Genomic DNA, 7,820 nt, shown 5'->3' with positions numbered 1-7,820 from the left:
TATACGTCGATACTTTGACATTAGCTGCCATAACCCCAGTATTTTCCTAAACGGTGGGTGATCTACGGTCTTCGTGGCAGATTCGCCGGGAGATCACTTTTATCAGTGGCGGGAAAGGTGCCCCCCCCCCTCGCAGCGTTCCGGTTGTCTCTGCTGTTTAGCCGTCGGTATCGGCGGAGAGGACCTGATCCTTTCCCCTCAGAGGCTGGAAGTCGAATGAGGGAAAGATGGCCCCCACACGACTCAATGACGTTGGAGGACCTCAGCGACGTCACTCCCACCCAAGGGACATTTTGTTTTTATTGCATTTAAGTGTGAATATATTTTACACACACACACACACACATTATATAATAATATTATTAAAACAATAATAAAATTTTAAGCCCCCCAAAATAATAATTATATTAATAACAATAATTAAAAATAACCTTAACTCTAACCCCTTACCCTAATGAAACAAAATATAATAAACTAATAATAATAATAACAACAACAAACAACATAAAAGCTAAACAAAGCTGAAATACCAAGCAACAAATGATGCAACGGATAATAGTTCTTTATTGGCTAATTAAAAAAAACAGCAATGCTGTATAAAAACATGGCAATAACACGCATAAAAATGCTGGAATAACACTCAGCCGCTGTACTCCGGTGACCGAGCCCTGGCTCCTCTCAGCCTATAATATACATCCTACCTAAGTAGCTGTACGAAGCTCCTCACTGCAGCAAAAGACCTGAAATAGCAAAAAGTCAATTTGCATAGAAAAGCCGCCTCGAGCTTGAACATCCCCCCCCCCCCGGTCCTCAGCTGCTTCCAGCCGGTTGAGGTCCAGCCGTTCCCACAGTAACCAGCCAGTGCCAAGCCTCCCCCATCATGGCGGCACGCACAGTACGTGACGTCCTTACGTCTCCCCAACGGAGAGGGGCGGCACGCGCTTGTGGTGGTGAAACCGCATTGTTTGTTTCAAAGGAGGAATCTGGGCCGAGCTGCGGCCGCCGTCCCGAACCCCCCGGAGCTTCGCCAGGACAAGGCAACGGATCGGAGAACGGGGAGACCGCAAAGGGGGGGATTCGGGGTCCCCCCTTCCTGCCGCCTGGTCGGGGGAGGGAGCCTGGAGCGGAAGTCTATTGTGGTCGGATCCGTGTCTTTTGGCCGCAGAGTGCGGTCACATCGGGGAGAAGCGGTAGTCCGCCATTAGCCGCTGAGGACGGTGTCCGGCATCGCAGGTAATCCGCGTCTCCTCCTCCTCCCGCTTCAGTGGAAGGACGATGGCCGCTCCTCGCCTTCCCACTCACTGTGTATTGGGCTTTGTGCGCTTGTTTTGTTGGCCGCCATGTTTGGTGCGGGCGGGCGGCCTCTCCCGGGGACTCTATAACGGCCACCCATTGATTTGAACGGGCCCGGGAAAAGTGTTTGGTGCAGTGACGTCACGGGGGCTGAGGGGGAAGGCTTAACTCTTCAGCACCCAGAGGGGGGAAAACATGGAGGGGGGCTGGGGGTGTATGTGGGGTCAGAGCAGGGAGGACTGCTTCCTGGAACTTCACTAACTTCCAGGCCTGTGTGGCCAATCAGGAGCCCAGCACAGTTAAAGGGACCTGTGTATGTGCTTTGCAGGCAGCTGGCACTTCTCACAAAAGCTCTTCAGTGGTTTGCTTTTCAGAGGCGTTTGACAGTTGATAAAGGGATAAGGCTGCACCCCGCTACTCCTAAAGCAGTGTTTCTCAACTCCAGTCCTCAAGGCGCCCTAACAGGTCATGTTTTCAGGCTTTCCATTATTTTGCACAGGTGATTTGATCAGTTTCACTGCCTTAGTAATCACCATGGCCGTTTCACCCGAGGGAAATCCTGAAAACATGACTTGTTGGGGTGCCTTGAGGACTAGAGTTGAGAAACACTGTCCTAAACTGACCCCCCCCCCCCCAATGAAAGTCTGTGTCCATACACTCCTAGGATTCTAGAGGCAATCAAAGCTCCTGGATGTAGAGGATTTGTGTTCAGAGATTTTGGGTATAAAAAACCCATCTAAACTAGAGTTGCTACCTCATCCCTTTAAACCCGAACACATTCATTACACAGATTCTGAGGCTGATTGAGGTGATAATTAAACTCACTTGGTGCCTTATCTGTATTAAATTAGCCTCAGAACCTGTGTAATTCACATGTGTTCGGGTTTAAAGGGATGAGGTGGCAACTCTATCTAAACACGTTTGAAAAACTGCGATTTAGGTGCGTTTTGGAGCCCTGGTTCACCCTGATGCAGGAAACGCACAAGATTTGACGTGTCTTCCCCACATCGCGCTACTTGGCAATCTGCTGGTGTCATTGTTAGATTAACGACACCCCAAAACAATTGAAAAAACGCAGTGTGATTGCCAGAATGCAATTGGGGGGGGGGGGGGGGGCTGCACTATTTTGGTGCGGATGCAGTGTGATTTGAGCCATGTATGTATGGCTCAAATCGCACATATTCCTGTGCACATCACATCCAATGTCTGTGCAATGTAATGATTAAGCACAAGATGTATGTGTGAAATGCGTCTACATAACCACAGTTTGGTGTCTTTGCCTTTTATTTTGTTTCACAAAGACAACACCAAGTTCTGGATCTGCAGCCATTTCTTTTTTTCTTTCCAAGTTTCTCACAGAGGCGGGCCTGGGCTGGCACTCTGCAAGATACACCAATCAGCCTTATCTTTATACACCTGGTTCTTGTGTTTGTTGTGCGGTGTAATTTGAGCCATACGTTTTGTATGACTCAAATCGCATCTACACCAAAGTAGTGTAGGACTCCCCCCCCCCCCCCCCCCCTTTTTTTTTTATGCAGCTGAATCGCATTCTGTGCGAATCGTGTGCAGTGTTTTCCATGCTCCAGTGTGAACCTAGCATAATGCTGATTTGATCCCGTTGGGACAAAAAAAAGCATTTGTAATGAATTAGTGTGACAGGGCCTTAAAGAGGTAATAAACCCCAAAGCAAACGCTAAGGCTTGGTTCACATATATGCAAATTGGATGCTTTTTTAACCACATCCAATTTGCATAACGTGAATCGGACCAGCTTTCAATGGAGCCAGTTCACACACGTGCGGGGCTGCCGTGATGCAGTTTTCAAAAGGGTCCTGTGCGTGTTTGGGTTCAGTTCAATTTGCACCTGAACCGGTGAACAAAAACACACAGGACTGCTGCACTGAAACTGCATCTGCATGTGTGTGAACCCAGCCTTGTATTGCAGCTTACCAATTCTTAGATGTAATGGCTGCATTCGTTTTCTTTGGTAGACTTTTGATGACCAGGCCTTTTCTGGCATTTTTTGTTTATATTGGTATTTTTTTCTAGAAAATTATTTATAACCTCCAAATATTATATATTTGTTTTTTAGCAGACACCCTAGAGACTAAAATGGCGATCATTGCAATTTTTTTTTTGTCACACAATATTTGTGCAGCGGTTTTTCAAGCTCAATTTTTTTGGGAAAAAATACACTTTAATGAATTAAAAAAAATTATGCACCCCCTTTTTTTTTTTTTTGTAAAATATAAAATACGTTACGCTGAGTAAATAGATATTTAACCTGTCATGCTTTAAATTTGCGCAGGCTCGTGGAATGTCGACAAACTACGGTACTTAAAAAAAAATCTCCGTAGGCGACACGTTAAACATTTTTACAGGTTACATAGGGGGTCTTGCTCTAGAATTATTTCTCACTCTAACGTTTGTGGCAATACCTCACATGTGGGGTGTGAATGTGCAGTGTACACCCGCCTGTCAAAGCCAGGTGCCCACGCTTGTGATGTCGGGGAGAGACGGAGAGAACCGAGCGTTTGTGGGGGTCGCATCGCTGGACCGTGGGACAGGTGAGTGTGTGTTTTTTTTTTTTTTTTTTTTAAATCAGCAGCTACACTTTTTGTAGCTGCTGACCTTTAATAAACAAAAAAATGAGTGGAACTCCGCTTTAAGTGGGTAACACATTCCCTGCATTAAGGTAAAAAGTGTGCAGGCATCGGTATCACCCGCTCACCCCCTTATACTTACCTGAGTCCTCACTCAATGCCAGTCTGCAGTGGTTCGGTCTGCTCTCACAGAACAGACTAAAAGCCAGAGAAGAGGAGGTAACTCTATCATGTTATTAACCACTTGACGACCAGCAGCGTACCTGTACTTCGCTGAACTTCAAATGGTAATAGCCACTGTATTGCTTGTATGAGCAGCTGAAGGGGAAATCAACCCCTACCGCCTTCCGTGTCTTTCTTGGGCTCTCCTGTCCCACCGGAATGGCTCTGATCCTCTCCGATATAGAAAACCGGAAGCGATAAGCATACATCACTTCCGGTTTTTCCGGATGTAAACAGTGCTGTTTTTATCCACTTAAAGACTAGGGCATCTTCTTACTCTTTTTGTTTACAAGGTAGGTAAAATCTGTATCATTAGCAAGAAAATTTACTTAGAAAATATAAGTAAAGGGGGGTTCTGAGTCATTTTTATATATAATTATTTTTTTGCATAGAACCCAGAGAATAAAATAGCGGTCGTTTTCAATTTTTATTTCACAGTGTTTGTGCAGTGGTTTTTCAAACCTAATTTTTGGGGAAAAAATACACCTTAATTAAAAAAAAAAAAAAAAAACCCACAATATATAGCCCTCATTTTTGATAAGATATAAAAGATTTTGTTACGCCAAGTAAATGGATACCTAACATATCATGCTTTAAAATTGCACATCCCTCCTCGCTGCTTGTAAAAGCATTCCAGCGCCTAATCAGCCACTCGGATAACTTTTATCAAAGAATCGATGAAAAAAAAAACTGGGGTTATGGCTGACAGCTTCAGCCATAACCCTGGTAAACCACTCTAAACCCGTAACGTAAATGTACGTTAGAGGATCTTGAAGTGGTTAAATAGGCAAAGCATCTTAACACACAGATCTCTCCATAAAGCATACCTGTCACTGTCTATTGCTATCACGGGATATTTATATATCCTGTGATAAGTGTTTAAAAAAAAAAAAAATTTAAAGCGACTGTGTATTAATGGGGGGGGTCTGTCCTCGCGCACAAAAGGCAAATACACACGTTGGTCCTGCACGCAAACGCAATCGTTCCACACATGTGAGGTATTACCGCAAACATCACATCATGGGCAGTAATGGCACCAGACTTCCTGTGTAAATCTAAAGTGGCAACCTGTAAAGGCTATTAAAGAGTTGCCTATGGATAGTCAAATTTACGCTGTTTCTTGGGTGTGCGCAATTTTAAAACGTGACCTGTTTGGTATGTATTTACTCAGCATGTTACATAAAAAATTGCCAAACCCACCAATTTTCTTTAGGGCCTCCACTTTAAAAAATACTGATGGTTACATTGTAAACAAAATGTGCCAGAAAAGTCTGGATCTGATGCCTCATGCACACTGGACGTTAAAATAACGATATAAAAACACCGGTAGCTTTGCAGTGAGTTTTTCAACGTTTCTTAATGTTTTTTCAGTAGCGTTTTTCCGCGTTAGCCTTTTTTAAAATGTATTTTTCATGGATAGAAAACGCTGGTGAGCCGCGTTTTTGAGCGTTTATCGGCGTTTTTTGACTGAGCATTTTTATAGCTGAAAAACGCTGGCAGTCCCTGGGTTACGAACACAATAGGGACTGTAGGTTTGTTCGTAAGTCGAAGTTGTTTGTAAGTCGCAACACTGCATTTGTAAGTGTAACTTCCAGTCGGAACACTGCGTTCGTAAGTGTAACTGCCGCCTGTGCATGGATGTGGGATGTTCCGGGCGCTTGTTATGTTATCTGGGGCGTAGTATGGCAGTGTGTGGGATGTGTCCGGAGGTGCTCGAAAGGTGACCAGGACCCACGTGGAGCACAAGTGGCCGGCATTTGAGGCCGTTCGTAACTCGGGGACTGCCTGTAACTGCTTATAAAGTATTAGCTGGAGTTTGGGTTCAATTTCCTAGTGTATCTAAGTCTGCTAGTACATCTAATACCCCGTCCCCCAGACTGACAATGCTGCTGTTCTCAAAAGGCCATACACACAGGCCAAATATCAGGTGGCATCGGCCAGTTCAATAGAAATCGGCTGACATTTGGTATATGGCAGCCGGTCTGCCGATCAGCGCTTTCAGCCAATGACTGAGAGTGCTGACGACCCGTGTGTTCTGGTGGGGGGTGGCGGGAGTCTTCCTGTCATAACACAATAGAACAACAGGGGAAATCGCTGTACTAACATCAGATTGTTAGTACAGTGGCTCCTCCCGAGCTTTTCAGTTTTGCTTTGTTTTTTCCCATTCAGCCCACTGGGTTGAACAAAAAAAACTCGACTAGTGTGTATCAAGCTTAAGTGTCTGTTTCTCATTCATCCAGATTGGGGTCACTAATACAGAAGGTGTTACTGGCCAGATCACCAGGGGAAAAAACAAATGCAGCCACCAGATCGAATGATCAGTAAGCTGCAATATATTACATTTTTGATTTTGGGTTTAATACAACTCTAACCCTGTAAAGCCTGCTCCACTGCGTTGCTACTGCATGTGTTTGCGGTACAGCCCCACTCACGGACATTTTTGAGACCATTGACAATTATACAGCGATCAGTGCTATAAAAATGCACTGATTACTTTGTAAATATCACTGGCAGGGAAGGGGTTAACACTAGGGTGCAATCAAGGGGTTAACTGTTATATAGGGAGTGATTCTAACTGGGGGGGGGGGGGGCGCAACTGACTGGGCGAGGAGAGTGATCTGTTGTTTATACTTGGTATGATCAACAGATCGCTCTCCTCACACCTAACAGCACGGAGATTTACATTGACAGATCGCCGTTCTGTCTCTTTGTGGAGCGATCACGGGTGCCCTGCGGTCATTGCGACCGCCGGACACACGCATCGGCTCCGGCGGTGCACACGCGCCCCCTAGTGGTCAAAAGGCGAACCGACGTACAGTTACGTGGGTTCGCCCAGGGGAGCCAACCTGCCGCAGGTTTGGAAGGGGTTAAAGTGATTGTAAAGTCTTGTTTGTTATTTTTATAGAAAAAAAATGTTATACTTGCCTGCTCTGTACAGTGGTTTTGCACAGGGCAGCCCAGATCCTCCTCTTTGGCTCTCCTAGCCCCTCCCTCCTGTTGCGTGTCCCCACAGCAAGCAACTTGCTATGGGGGCACCTGAGCTGCAGCACCCTGTGTCCATTCAGACACGGAGCCCCAGTTCGCCCCGCCTGCTCTTTTTTGATTGGCTTACTACTGTCTCTCAGCCAATCAGGAGGGAGAGTCCCAGACAGCTGAGGCACTAGTTGAAATCGCTGTTTAGAGATGGGGCTCAGTTAAGTATTAGGGGGTGCTGGGGCGGCTGCTGCACACAGGCTTTCTATCTTAAACCACTTTAAAGGGGCTGTAAAGACAGAAGCATTGTTACCTTAATACATTATCTGCATTACAGTAAAAAAAAAACCTGTGTTCAGCTCCTAGCTGATTACAATTCAGTGCTGTGCACGAGAGCCGCGGTTCTCTCCACACTGGACATGGAGGCAGCTGCAGGAGCCATTGGCTTCTGCTGCTGATACACGCAGCCTGTGAGGAGAGAGTGGAGCTGAGCCGTGCTGTGTGTTAATGGACACCTGGCTTGTTATGGGGGGAATCCAGGAGTGCTTGTACAATAACTTTAACTCTGAACATGGAAATTGTGTTCTAAATAAGCTCTAGGTCAGGGCAGTAAAAATGCAACTCAGCTGCTTATTTTTACCGGCTCTGATTGCAAGTATAAATGAGCCCTACTCATAATGGATCTATGGTCCAAAATAAAAAATATGCGTGATGCAGTGCATCCCAAGTG

The 7,820-nt window shown here is 45.6% G+C and overlaps 1 protein-coding gene across 3 annotated transcripts in view; it reads left to right on the top strand.

Annotated features, from left to right (window-relative positions):
* The first annotated feature begins 897 nt into the window (after window positions 1-897).
* The window catches only part of BRD1 (bromodomain containing 1), a 106,161-nt gene continuing 99,238 nt past the window's right edge, over window positions 898-7,820 (top strand). For 2 of the 3 annotated variants that reach the window (XM_073619722.1, XM_073619721.1), the window contains exon 1: window positions 899-1,233. The gene's annotated coding sequence lies outside the window, so the exon portion shown is untranslated. Of the gene's footprint in view, window positions 1,234-7,820 lie in introns of all 3 variants that reach the window. The other variant, XM_073619723.1, reaches the window with a different exon arrangement.

Source organism: Aquarana catesbeiana, linkage group LG03, assembly GCF_042186555.1.
Source record: "Aquarana catesbeiana isolate 2022-GZ linkage group LG03, ASM4218655v1, whole genome shotgun sequence".
In the NCBI taxonomy this organism is placed as follows: Eukaryota; Metazoa; Chordata; class Amphibia; order Anura; family Ranidae; genus Aquarana; species Aquarana catesbeiana.
This window is presented reverse-complemented; position numbering and strand designations above follow the sequence as displayed.